This window comes from Spermophilus citellus (assembly GCF_964194105.1).
Source record: "Spermophilus citellus genome assembly, chromosome: 5".
Lineage (NCBI taxonomy): Eukaryota > Metazoa > Chordata > Mammalia > Rodentia > Sciuridae > Spermophilus > Spermophilus citellus.
The window spans coordinates 38,424,418-38,438,947 of record NC_138186.1 but is presented as its reverse complement, the minus strand read 5'-3'; the positions used below and the strand labels follow the sequence as shown (position 1 = coordinate 38,438,947).

Genomic DNA, 14,530 nt, shown 5'->3' with positions numbered 1-14,530 from the left:
TGACTAAAGTTTCCAAATATTTGTGTTAACATATATACATAGTAATATACAGATTTAAAGAAACATACAGAGGGGGGGGGGTCTGCCTCCTTTTCTCTAAGGATGGTGGAGGAGAAGTTGTTGCCTGATATTCTTGTGACTGAACCTACAAAAGATGATAACAAGCTTCTTGCCACACTCTGCACAGCAGTCACCCATAGGCAGTTCCTTCCTTGAATGGGGCAGGCCTTTATGGACTGAGATCACTTGAAGTCCATTTTAAAGTGCTCTAAAATTCTATGACTTTTTTTCCACTTTGCCAGTAATCTGATCTTTCTTATCAAATAACAACATCTTAGACTTTTATTTCAAGTCCTATCTGCCCTTTTATCTTGGCGTGCTTGTAGGCAGAAAACTTTAGCTATTTATGCTTATAATTATAATTCCTAATCCTTGAGCAGTCCAGGATGTTTCTCCACAATATAAGGATAAGAAGGGGACATTGCAAATGAGTTTTGTAGGTACCAGTGACAGGATGATATCCATGTGACTTTTTCTTAGTAAGAAAGGCTACTTGTACGTTAAAAGACAAAAATTCCCATTGTGGCATCTGCTCGAACTAAAATTTTACGTGAATATCTTCACTTGTTAAAATTTCAAGATATTACACGAAACATTTTAAATTCTTTTAAAAAGTCCACAGAGCCAGGTGTGGTGGCACACACCTGTAATCCCAGTGACTGGGGAGGCTGAGATAGGAGGAATAGAAGTTCAAGACCAACCTCAGTAACTTAGCCAGGCCCTGTGTCAAAAGAAAAAAGAAAAAAAAGAGAGATGTGGCTCAGTGGTTAAGCACCCCTTAGGTTCAATCCCTAGTATCCCCCCCACACCCTGCTCCAGGAAACAAAACAAACAATACTCTCCCCCCACCACCACAAATCCACAGATGTTGGGAGTTATTGTTTATAGGATTATATTACAGTTACTTTTGTTACATTTCAGATGGATTGCAACAAAGGGGTGACTGGCACCATCTATGAGTATGGAGCCCTCACTCTCAGTGGTGAGGAGTACATCCAGTTCAAAAAGTATGCTGGCAAGCATGTCCTCTTTGTCAACGTGGCCACCTATTGAGGCTTGACAGCTCAGTATCCTGGTAAGAACTAAAGTTCAACTCTTTGTGAACTAGTTTTGTCAGATAGCCATATTCTAATTCTTGACGGTTTTACTAATGTGTCATTGTGGGTGGGAGATGGGATAAGTGAAGATGTGAGAGTCTATTCCCCTAAATCCTTTTATTGCTCTGCTTCTTAGAATGCCAGAAGAAATATCTCCAGATTTGAGAATTTAGACTTTCCCAAAGATTTGATCAAAGATTACTAGGAACAGCTGTACCCTGAACATATCTATATCCTGAGGGGAACATATATTACAGGCAACCATTGGCCTTCTCAGAAATTATTAGATACATTGTTTAACAAAAAGATACTCTCAAAAGTACAGATTAGGGGTTTGTGAATATAGCCCTGAGTCTGATCCCCAGGGGATCAGAGAGAGAGTAAGCGTGCAGTACCTAATGTACCTAATTATAAGAATCCAAATGAGAGTTTAGTATCATTTAGTAAGTCTAAATTTTCTTTCTTTCAAATGGTTAAATTTGAAAAATATGGTAAATATAAAAATTCATAATGCGTGAATGGTGGATGCATGGGACATGAACCTGCTTTTAAAACGGCTTTCATTTAATTCTGTTTTTTTTTTCTTTCTTTCTTGTTTCTTTTCTTTCTCTTCTTCTTTGTAGTGCTGGGGATTGAAACCAGGGCCTTACGTGTACAAAGTCTGTACTCTTCCACTGAGCTATATCCCAGTCCCTAATTTAAATTTATGTGTTGAATGAATAGGTAATTCATTCACAACGTTCAAAATTCAAAAGATACAAAAGGGTTCAACAGGGACACTGTTCATTTTCTCTTTCTTTTAGGCAACTGTTGTTAAAAGTTTATGATATATATTTCCAGAAATCTTTTATGCAACTATAAGCAAATATTTCTTTCTTCTTCTTCCTCCTCCTCCTCCTCTTCTGTCTGTGTCTCTCTGATTCTGTATCTTGCTTTTCACATAATAAAATATCTTGGATGTTATTCTGTGTCAGTTACATGGTGAGTTTTCTCATTCATTTTTAAGTTGCAGTTATCCATTGTGTTGCTGTGATATAATTTATTGACCTTGTTTATGAGAATTTTAGAGAGCATCTCATTCAAATTTTAATCCATATGAGTAAATGAACTCATATGAGAGTCAAAGGAACTTGCCAAAGCCCTACAATCAAGGTCTGCTAAGTTTTCAGCTATAAGAAGGACAAACTCATGGCATAGGGTTGTGGCTCAGTGGTAGAGCACTCACTGCACACGTGGGAGACCCTAGTTCGATCCTCAGCACCACATAAAAGATAAATGAATAAAATAAAGGCATTGTGCCCAACTACAACCAAAAAGCAATTTTTTTTTTTTCTTAAAGAAGGAAGTACTCTTGATAGCCAAAGAGAAGAGGGAGTTGAGGTGTGGACAGAATTGAAGAAACATAGAAAGGGAAGAGGTTCGGAGTTCTTAGGGGAAGTGCCAGCAGAGCTGAGTCTAAATGAGTCTGGCTGTGGGTGGTTCCGGGGACTGAATAAATCTGAACTAAAAATAGCTGAAGATGGAAATCCTGGCACAAATCTAGTCAGGTAAGTCAGAGGCTTCCTGACAGTGGCAAAGAGAAATTTGGAGTTTGTGACCTGGGATCCCGTTGAGTGATCCAGGGAAATGGCATCAGTTAGATCACTTGAATTAATAAGAAAGTAGAGAATGCTTTGGAGCCAGGCTTGGAATTTCTCTGATTCCCTCTACCACTACCAGCAGAGTGCTCTTGGGAACTTGATTGAAGTGTCGGGTTGTGTCACCGTGGGACATATAGGGGAGGGGAGAGGAGGGTAATATGTCCATTCCATTTGCCTTTTTCTTGAAAAAACATTTGCTCAATCAAACCCATCAACTAACAAAGGCAGCAGAATTCAAGTCCGGCTTCTCTTCACAATCAAATAGGAAGCTTTGCAAGACTAACCAGTCTGTGTTTGTTTGCTTTAAATAAGAGCTTCTATTGGAAGGCGAAGTATAGCCAATTATGGGAAACACTAAACTGGCAACAACTCCGATGAGATTCTGGAAACTTGTGTGATAGTTTTTTGATCTGCCTGATCTGTCTCTATAACTAGAAACTCTTCTTTCACAGTCTTCTGGTTATTCATGTGATAAATGGATAAATCTAGTGGTCTTTCACTGGTTGAGATAGGGCTTCTGACTAGTTGACCCATACTGTTCTCTACCTACAGAACTGAATGCACTGCAGGAGGAGCTGAAGCATTTAGATGTCATTGTGTTGGGCTTTCCTTGTAATCAATTTGGAAAACAAGAACCAGGAAAAAACTCAGAGATTCTCTCTGGGCTCAAGTGAGTGCCTGCATGGGGTCCTGCAGAGGCTGTCATGATTCCCCTTCCTCATTCTGCCTAGAGGCCCTCCCATTCTAGGAACTTCTCGGGTGGTTGATAGATCAAATGGGTTGAAGAATATCACCACAGTGCTATGAAGCTTTGGATTCAATCTGTCCATGTTGGCAGTGTTCAAATATTTGCTCTCCCCATTTTCTTTTTCTTTTTGTTTTTTTTGAACCCAGGGTCAATGCTAAACAAACTCTCTACCACTGAACTACACCCCTGGCCTGTTCTCTCTACCGTTGAGTTTTTTTGATGGTCAAACCACGGGAGGATTTACTAGAAAAGAAGTCCAGGAGAAAAGGAGGAAATATAGGAAATGAAAATGAATCAGGAAACTTGCCTTTCTAATTTCTTGGAATTCTTTATTGGCTCCTTAGAGTCTATGGTTAAAATCCTGATTCTGGGGGACCCTCTCTTTACCTTCCTTGTCTACAACATCTTCGTTTTAATCTCTGATTTTTTTTTGTGGTAAAGTTTTGGTAGCATTACTATCCTTTCTTGTCTTAATTTGGATCCCCATTGGTTCCTGCAGGTATGTGCGTCCAGGTGGTGGCTTTGTCCCCAATTTTCAGCTCTTTGAGAAAGGTGATGTAAATGGAGAAAAAGAACAGAAGGTCTTTACATTCCTCAAGGTGAGTAAACATAAACTTGGCATGGATTGGTTTCTATTGGTAGAGATAAACTGAAAGCAAAGGGGCTTGTGTTAAAAAGAGATTTTCTGTTAAAAATTATGGCAATAACTCCTATGAAGACTTGGCTTCAAGTAGAGGAAACATGTACTATCTGATAGCTCTGACATGAACTAATCTCCCTTACTGAATGATAATAATTCATTCATTAATAATAATTTATTAAATCCCTAACATGTGCAAAGGACTATGCTGTACAATGAGTTAACAAATACTAATAGGATGAATTCTCTTTCCTGAATAAACTCATATATTTATTCAGGAGATAAACACAGATATGGATAGGGTAGAGTGTCATATGGTAAGAGAATTTTGAATTACAGAACATTAAAACAAGAGAATACCAGGATAGAAGGACTCCCCAGGATATCTTAGTACCCTTGTCCCCAAATTCTTATCTGCAGAACAAGTCTGGTTCTTGATATTTTCACCCAACCACAGTGAACAGGGGGTGGGGTGGACAATATAGAAAGTTTTCAATAAATCCCAACCTATTGCATATAAAAGACTATAATTTATCCATAACAAATTACCATTAGGTTACACCATATAAATTGACTTTTTATTACTCAAAAAATAGTGATATCATCATTTTTGAGCAGCTAAGCCTAATATTGAAAAATCCTTTATGGCTATAGTATATTCTTATGTCAAAATGAATGTTGATAATTCTATATTAGTATTTAAAAAATAGCTATTGAATTTTTTTTTGGGGGGGGCTATGAAATCCTAATTCTGGGACTTATTCCTTTAAACCAACCTATTATTTTTTACCTGAGAAAAATAAAACTATAGAATATGACTTGCCCTCATCTGGGGTTGTGGCTCAGTGGTAGAGCACTTGCCTAGCATGTGTGAGGCTCTGAGTTCGATGCTCAGCATCACATAAAAAATAAATAAATAAAAAAGAATTAAAAAAGGAATATGACTTGCCTAAGAAAATGGAAGATACTCTTTTACTGATATACCATGATAAAATCATGGGAATAGAAGAGAGACAAAGGGAGAGTGCTCTCTGTTTATTGTTATGCTTTTTACCTTCTGGTTGTTTGGTATTTGGTGTATTGGTGATGATACATTGAAATGTCTATGGTTGACAAGAAGTATTTTAAATAGTTAATATATTAAAATGTATAATAGAGGAAATAATAATGGCAAGAAAACCCCCTAGGTGTAGGAAGAAGACCAGACCACATAGAAGCAGAAATAAACTTATTTTTCCATTTTTCATATCTGTACTCCAGAATTCCTGCCCTCCAACCTCTGAACTTTTGGGTTCTTCAAAACAACTCTTCTGGGAGCCCATGAAGGTCCATGATATCCGCTGGAACTTTGAGAAGTTCCTGGTGGGGCCTGATGGAGTCCCTGTCATGCGCTGGTTCCACCAGATTCCAGTCAGTACAGTCAAATTGGACATCCTGGAATACCTAAAGCAGTTTGATACCCAGTAGGCAAGACTCTCTAGGTCACCTTCCTAGCCTCACTGTCCTCCAAGGAGGGCATGCTTTGTTAAACTTCCTCTCCCTGCTTCGTTCTCCTTTATTCCTCTGCCACCCTATAATTCTAGTGTAGGATTCTGGAGACACAGTGAGAGCAGAAACCTCACCTCACATAAAAGGAGGGGCATTTCCATGATGGTGGGTCCTAAAGCCCCTCTGAGCCGGACCCCACCAGAACCTTCCTTGGTGCCTGTCCCTTAGTGCATTCAGGTCATGGCACCTGGGCAGGAATGTCCTTTCATTCTGAACATGGGTTTTCTCCTCACTGTAAGTCTCCCCAACTTTAAGCATATCATTGACACAAATAAAAAAATAAAAAAAATTCTGCAGCAACTTGGCTTCAATGATGTTTTTCCAGTCCCACATTTTGTCTGCATTCATACCTCTTCTTTGTTCCTGATTTCTTAACCTCCTTACTTTGCTTTTCAGAATTTTATTTCTCTCAAAAGCACTTTAGAGCTTACCTTGGCACATTCAAAATTACTGGGTGAAACTGTAGACATACAGCTGCTGTGACCTCTTTTGTGAGTGTGTGGGGTGCTGCAATCAAATCCAGGGCCTCATGCATGTTAGGCAGGCACTCTACCACTAAGCTACATCCCCAGTGGGAGCACTGACCTCTTAATGTCAGGCCCCTCTATGCCTCCTATTCAGGTCTCCTGGCTAAGCGCCTGTATGAGAGAAGTTCTTGCTTCTGAAAGAATCCTCCCTCCCTCCCTCCCCCCACCTCTAATAAATACACATAAATTTCTGTTTATAAAATTTTCATACTATTAAAATCTGAATACACATAAAAGCAGAAAAAATATAAAAAGTGTATCAAAAAAAAAAAAACAAGAAAAAAAAACCCTCCTAATTGGAGATTCAAAACACCTCTGAAAAGCCCTACTTTCCCTTTGTTGTTTCAGTTCATGACTAAAAGGCTCAGGGGTCACTCCAGGTAAACTGGGCTGACTGGGCTGCGCAAAATAACCACACAAGAGACACAAATATCTTTTCCTTTGAGGTCGCTGTGATGGCTCCTCTGACCTTAAGGGTCCGCAGGAAGAGAGAGAGAGAGAGAGAGAGAGAGAGAGAGAGAGAGAGCCCTCCCCCCCCACACACAGACCCAGGCACCCGTGCGCTGACCCATTTTATTGAGGAAAAGCTATTCAAATGAGGCAAGGGGTCAGGTTTCAGGGGGCTGAGTCTAGTTTCATGATGTCCACTGTCAGGAGGTTGACTGACATCTAGGTAGGCCACACCCAAGGACACAGTAAGAGAAGGGGACACACACAAGGCACTTCCATGGAAGATTCTGTCCTAAACAGGGCAAGGGGTTATATTACAAAGGAACAGTTGAGTGTAGCTTCACCCATGGGGCTGTAAGAAGACACAGTCACTCGGACCCTAGAAGAGCGGGACAGTATAGCAGCATGGGTGCCTAAGGCCTCATTGCCCAGCAGGGGAGTTAACTCAGTCAAGTATGAGGTTGGTCTCCCATAGTTTTATAATTGAAACTAAATATTTTATAATAGACTGAGATTTCAGGAAATAAGACACAAAGGAAAGAAAAGATTAGGTGAGAAGGAAAATAAGATAGTTGCTTTTCTCTTATTTTCAACAGATTATTTTGGCACAGGTGGCTGCACTTTAAAATATTTTACACTTAAGTCTGGCATGGCAAAGAGTTTAAGGCCAGCCTCAGCAATTTAGCAAGATCCATAGCAACCCAGCAAGATCCTGTCTCAAAATAAAAAATAAAAAAGGACTGAAGATGTAGTTCAGTGGTAAGAGTATACCTGGGTTTAATCCATAGCACCACACAAAAGTGCAGGAAATTATGTATGTGTATTTGTGTGAGAGAGGGTGTGGTGGGAAGAATTGTTTCAGAAGCAGTATGTATCAGTGAGTAACATCAAACATTATGGGGATCATAATTCTGCTGCATACTTAAGTAGAAATATGATCTCTGACTTAATTTTTTATATAGGAACATGGAAATTGACAAACTAAACAGAAATGATCACGAAAATGATTTTTTTTCATTTTAAAAATTTATTTTATTTTTATTTCCACATTTTTATTAGTGTATTTTTTATTGCTGTACCTACCTAACAATAAGAGTTGTTGTTACATATTTATACATGCACAAAATTTAATGAAATAATGGGCCCTAGCACTTCTTCCATCCCTCCCCTCCTCCTATCCCTTGGTCCCTTTCCTCAACTGATCTCCCTTTAATTAGGAAAATGATTTTTAAGAACCTAAAATTTCTAAGTGGCAGACACATAAGAGAAAAATAAAAAATTTGGATGCTTTGCTTTCTTGAATTCAAAATCTAATAGGGAAATGAATTTTTTTTTAAAAAAAATCTGGCCATTCTTGACCATAAACTATAGGATTTGAGACTTCCATTATCATTTATCTGGTGCCATGGCAGTTTTAAGGACAGTAAGGACATAACAGAATTAGCCACAAGTGGTATTGAGAAATGTGTGTTAATTTTGAATTCTTCTCAATCTCTGAAGTTCTTAAAGCCATCCCCAGACCTCAACAGTTCTCCAGAGAGTTTCAGATCTGTTGACTATTTTCAGATCAGGATAAGTAAGGTCCAGCAAGTGGGTGGAGGATGAGGTGACACAGTGTATACAACTCTTTTCAGATACTGGTTTATCCAGTCTTATAGAAGCTAGATTACTTATGTACATATATGAATATACCACAGTGAATCTTCACATTATGTTCAAGCACAAGACTGGAAACCTAATTAGAATAAGTTTTGTTCCATGTTTGTATAAATATGTCAAAGTATACTCTACTGTTATGTATAACTAAAAAGAACAAATTTAAAAAATAAAAGAGAAGTTAGATTATTATTACTATCATTACCATCTCAGGCATTGTTGCTGTAGAGAAGTAAATGCTCAAGGGGAGCAACATTCCTAAAGTAGTGAAGAAAGAGCCTTTAATTTAAGCATATTGTGCTGGAATATCTGTGAGAGTTTGCAATCTTGCTGCGGCTCTGAAAAATTCAACCTCTATACTTCTGATGCCCTCCAGTGGCTGTCCTGGAAGAGAAAAGTAAATGTTATGAGAAGAGCCAAAGTCAGGAAAAGTAGAAACAAAAAATGTCTGCCAAGGGATGACAGGTGTTGGGTAAGCAGATTAGAATGTTGCAAACAATGACAACAATGTTGATAATAATAATAATGTAAAAATTTTTATAAAAAGAGGATAAAGAAAAAAATTCTAATTCTCTTCTCCTCAACCAATCCCCATTATAGCTCTCAGTGACCAAGGAAAGCTATACACAGAAACTTCTGGGAAGAGGTGGACTTCCCAAGAGTGGCTCAAGAGGTCTTGTCTATTATAGAAGCTAAATGATTGTTATTGCTATCATAGTGACTATGATTTTCATCACAGGAGTTGCTCTTGCTATGGAACTTTTCCTTCCAACTGAAGTTCCCACATCTCAGGCACATCAGGTAAATTGGAGCTAGTTAGTTCCATAAAGCCATAATACCACTGAGAACCTGTGACACATCTGGAATTTCTATGCACTATTGATCACAAAACCTTTGGGGAGGGTTCTCAGGCAGGTTCAGAAGATTCTAAATTCCCAGAAAACCAGGACTCAGACCTTCTAATTATCCTATCCCATTTCTGGATATAAGATTCCAGTATAGTCTCCTCTATATGAGTTAATTTGTGAATGCAACATCTTCCCTGTGGATTGTGTGGACACTGGCATTTTTTAGCTTTTGGATGTGCCTGTGTCAGTGCTAGAAGCCACAAGACTGGAAACCTAATTAGAATAACTTTTGCTCTGTGTTTGTATGAAAAATAATAGGCCATGGTTCATTCCAGAACACATCAAATCTTGCTCCTGTGGTCTCATGGTTCATTCCAGAACACATCAAATCTTGCTCCTGTGGTCTCACAAACTCTTGACTTGGTTTTTGTTCCCTACAAACAGAATCTGGGACTCAGACACACATAAATAATTAGGAGAGCCATCTCAAAAGAAAGGGAATCCATGAAGCAGGATAGGGCAGGGGAAAGAGAAGTAAAGATGCAATTTCCTTTATGTCTTATTTCCTGAAATCCAGTCTGGAGTTTAGCATCAGAATAAATTACACTATGATGGTCCCCTCTGGAAGGAAGAGTGATGGCCTTTGTAACGCAGTCAGTCACTGGCTTGTGGGTTCACCCTTGGGGCCTAAAGGCACTCCCTTTGGCTGAAGAAAATCCTCTAAAGAATTTCAGCTGTAAGCCATTAATAGCCAACATTCAGTGCTAGTGGAGGTGGCACCACTATCCCAGTAAAGCAAATTTGGTAAGACCATAGACATCTATCACCCCCTCACAAACAACTCAATATTCAGGATGATCCCCAGTGGAGACCCTGAGAAAAGGACACTGACAATCCTTCACTCAATCACCATTTTCCCTTTCGTGACTTCTATTCCTAGGAAAATGCTTCACAAAGTGTGGTCCCTGGCCAGTAGCGGTAGCATTACTGGAGATTTTTTTTTTAGAAATATACTTTTCATATCTTTCTTAGACTCACTGAATCAGAAATTCTGGGAGTAGGCCCAGCAATTAGGGTTTTCAAAAGCCTTCCGGGTGATCTTAATTCTTGCTAAAGTTTGAGGACTACTGCTCTAAACAATGGAGAATTTGCAGAAACATTTGCCATTTTGACATACAATGAGTGAGGAGAATTTCTATTGTAATCATGTGGTTACAGACTCCTGTTCACAGCCACAGCCATACTGCATTGGTGGATTCAAACAATTACAGATGGAAAATACTGTATTTAGGAAAAAAATATTGTGCTTGTACTGACCATTTACAGACTTTTTTCTTTAATTATTCCCTTAACAACACAGTATACAATCATTTGCATGGCATTTTATATTGGATTGGTTATTTTAAGTCACCTAGAGAAGATTTAAAGTATAGAGGAGGACTACATAGATTATATACAAATACCAGGTCATTTTATATGAGACTTGAGTTTCTTCAGATTTTGGTGTTCGATAGTGATAAGTAATAGATGTGAGCAGTGGGAACATGAACCCATAGTGCGGACCCTCACAAGCATTTTTTTTTTTTTAACAAAAGCAATTTACCCACAACCCTGCTTGGCTAAAATCAACAGGATATTTACATTCCTCAGCAAACAACTGTTATCTGCCAGAAATACCATAACACAAGTTACCCAAAGGTGGTGGTGGTGGGGGGTATTTGTGACCCTTACACAGACCATGTTTTCAGAGCAACATGTCCGAAATCCTTCTGGCATGATCACAAGTGAGAGAGCTACCTCAGCTCTGCAATGGACCCTTGCCACATAACATTAGGGTCATGGGCAACTGCATATATTTAGACTCTACTTCTGGTTCCCAGCATAGAATTTCTAAAGCTCTTGTCATTTTCCTGGGTGATAGGGATGAAACCTCCAATAAAAACCCTAAACAACAGGGGCTGGGGTTGTGGTTCAGTGTCAAAATGCTTGCCTCAAACATGTGAGGTACTAGGTTCTATTCTCAGCACCACATAAAAATAAATAAACAAAATAAAGAGGTTGTGTCTATGTATAACTAAAACAAAACAAAAACATAAAACAAAACAAAAACCCCTAAACAATAAGATTTGGAGAACACATGGAGATTTCTAGAGCATGGCTTCCCTGAAGAAAGAATAGATAATGTACCCTTCATGTACCCACCTTGCCTTAAGCACCTCTTTATCTGTACCCTTTGTAATATCCTTTACAATGTGAATCAAGAAAAAATAAACAAACTTAAAATCAAAGCAATGATAGTTTTTATTTGGGTACAGATTAGATTTGCAAATTAGGTGACACAGGTTTAAGGGGCTAGGGATATAGCTCAGTTAGTAGAGTGTTTGCTTTACATGCAGTAAGGCCCTGGGTTCTAATCACCAGAAACAACAACAACAACAACAACAAAAAAAACCTACATTAGTATCCTGTCTAGGGAAGAAGGACTGGGGACTGAGGTTTTTGAAGAGAGGGGAACACTGGAGTGAGTAACTTATTTTGAGCAATTTTTTATTGGCTGTATTATTACAGAAGTCATTTTGAACAAATTGAGATTGGCGCTGAGGGTCTAGTCATACATTACTGGTTGCAATGGGACTCTTTTATGAGTGGGTTTTTAGTTAAGTTGTAGGTAAATCCTTTGAGACTATCAGCAAGTCAGAAGCCCCAGGGTTGGAAACTGTCAAAGGATCTTGTAAATACATTTAAAAAAAAAGAAAAGAAAGAAAAAGAAAAAAGAAACAAAAAGGCAAAGCATTCTTTCTGGAAGTTAAAGATTGAGGGATTTGTGTCTGTAAGGTAAACTGATTGAATTATTTACTCCTCACTCTTGATATATAAGCCCTTGTCCTGCTGTTAACAAGAATCCTATTAGGCCAGTTTAGCAAAAATCTCTCTTCCCTTGATGTTTCTTCTTAGTAATTTTCCATCCACTAACTCCCCTCCCCTGCTTTTTGGCTATAAATTTCTACTTGTCCCTTTTGTATTCAGAGTTGGGTTCAGTGTTCAGTCTTTTCTCCTTATTGCAATGATATTAACCTATTGCAACAATATTAAGTGAAGTTTTCCTTACCATTTAACAAATGTCAAAATAATTTTCTTTCACATATCTTTCATTTGACCCATATTGTGATTTAGGTCAAAACCAGTTCTCATTTTCTTTTGCCTTCATTGCTCTCACTACAAGTTTTCTCTTGTTCTTTCAAGTTTCAGATTACAAGCATTACTTTCTTTGAATCTCTGGGAAATTTTGTTCCCAATTTTGACCCTTTTTCCCTGTCACAATTATGGAACTAATAATAAGACTTGGCACCAATTGAATAGTGGAGACTTTTATTCTTGGTCAAGAATAGGAGAAATGGGAAATAAACTTACAAATCAATTTCCTATTTCCCAAGGAACAGAAGGTTATAGGTAAAGGGTAAAAGAAATGAGGAAGAGGGGTGAGCTAACAATGGGGAGTAATATTCAAGTCTTTTATTATAAAGAGGTTAGAGGTTGTCCAGGTCATACTGGCAGCCATCTTAGATCTAACCACTTTTAGCTAGCCCTCCTGAAGAGGGCTTTCCAGCCTTCTGGTCTTCTGGCCTTAAATATAAGCAAGATTAGGGTGTGGTAGAAATTTAGCTAGGTCACCTAAGCAGTATAAGCTTTAGGGCAGGGTAACAGTACCCAGATAGGAATTTTTACTTCTTCCCCAACTTTTCCTTACAGACTGTATACCTTTTCTTGCTTCCTGGTAAAGGGATGAGTAAAACAGTTTTAATTCTTTTAGATTCTCTTTGGTCTCTGAAAGACAATGGTCTCAACTCACTATTTTACAACCCATTAAACATACACAAGAACACACATTAAAAAAAATAAAGATAACATATATCAACAAAGAAAAAATAATCTGGAGGAAAAGGGAAAAAGATTATAACTAACATTTCATAGAAAGAAAAAGCAAGTGGCTTTAAAATTTTTGAAAAAATATTTAGGGGAAAAATATCTATAGAATTTTCCTTGGTGTTTTTTTGCAGTGCTAAGGATTGAATCCAGGGCCTCTTATAGACTATGCAATGCTCTTATCACTGAGCTATATACCAGCCTGAGATACCTTTCTCCTTTCTTCTTCTTCTTCTTCTTCTTCTTCTTCTCTCTCTCTCTCTCTCTCTAATATTTTTAGTTGTAGATGGACATAACATCTTTATTTTATTTACTTATTTTTATGTGGTGCTGAGGATCAAACCCAGCACCTCTCACGTGTCAGGCAAGTGCTCTACCACTGAGCTACAGCTCCAGCCCACCATTCTTCTTCATTCATCAAATTGAGAAACAAAAAACAAAAGCAAAACCCTTTGTTACAAACCTAGATATATAAGCTTGATTCTTCTGTTCATTCTCTTTAAACAATCTATTTAAACTGAAAAAAATTTGTTTTCCTATCTGTTAGGTATGGGGAAACAGTAATATTTTCATAGGATTTTTATGAAGATTAAGTCTTAAGAATGTAAAGATAGTACATGTCCCATAAACAATAAGCCCTAAATAAATGCTGTTACTATTTCATAAACATTGCTGGTCATGGTATGGTAAATAGGTTCTCAAATGTTGCTGTTGGGCATAAAAAATTGTCATTAATGTCTAGGGATAATCCATCAAAATTACCACCATCTCAATTTTGATTTATCCATTCCACTGGCAGAAACTTTCCACAAATGTGTGAAATAGTCAATGTTCACAGTTGTTCATGACAGCTTTGATAGTAAGGGCAAGTGACTGATTGGATAAATTTAACAGAATACTAGCCACCAAAGTAATGTCGGGGGCGGGGGGGGGGTGTTTCCTGTTTTTCTATTTGAATCACTATATGATTAAGGGTTAGAGTGTTGGATACCCTGTCTGTTAATATTACAGTGGGAATAATGATATACACACATGTACTACTTATATGTGCAGAACATATCCATAGAAGGAAACACAAAAGTTAGTATTTGGCTTTAAGGCTGGATCTGGGAGATGAGGTGGGGTAGGGAGTGAGAGTTGGGTAAAGAGATGAGGACCATGTGCTTTGACACATTTCAAGTTTGGGACAAGTAAAAAATAAAGTTCTATTCTTTTAGACTTCAAATCTTGCCAAAGATATGAAAAAGAAGGGGAAATAAGGAAAAAGCTCTTCTTGTAGCTGAAACTTAATTGCCCTTAATTCATTATGTTAAAGATAAAGTTCTTTCCTGAACACATCTCTTCCAAACCAGCAATTTCCAAGAAGGCAAAACACTGCAGCACAAAACGTGA

General features: G+C 38.0%; 1 protein-coding gene and 1 pseudogene across 2 annotated transcripts in view; one reads left to right on the top strand and one right to left on the bottom strand.

The window, feature by feature from the left end:
- The window catches only part of PGBD1 (piggyBac transposable element derived 1), a 340,888-nt gene that overhangs the window by 135,019 nt on the left and 191,339 nt on the right, over positions 1–14,530 (bottom strand). The gene's annotated exons all lie outside the window — the stretch shown is intronic.
- LOC308649038 (glutathione peroxidase 6-like) lies at positions 982–5,652 on the top strand (annotated as a pseudogene). Its single transcript, XR_014024418.1, has 4 exons — positions 982–1,135; positions 3,350–3,467; positions 4,045–4,144; positions 5,446–5,652. The product of XR_014024418.1 is annotated as a glutathione peroxidase 6-like (transcript).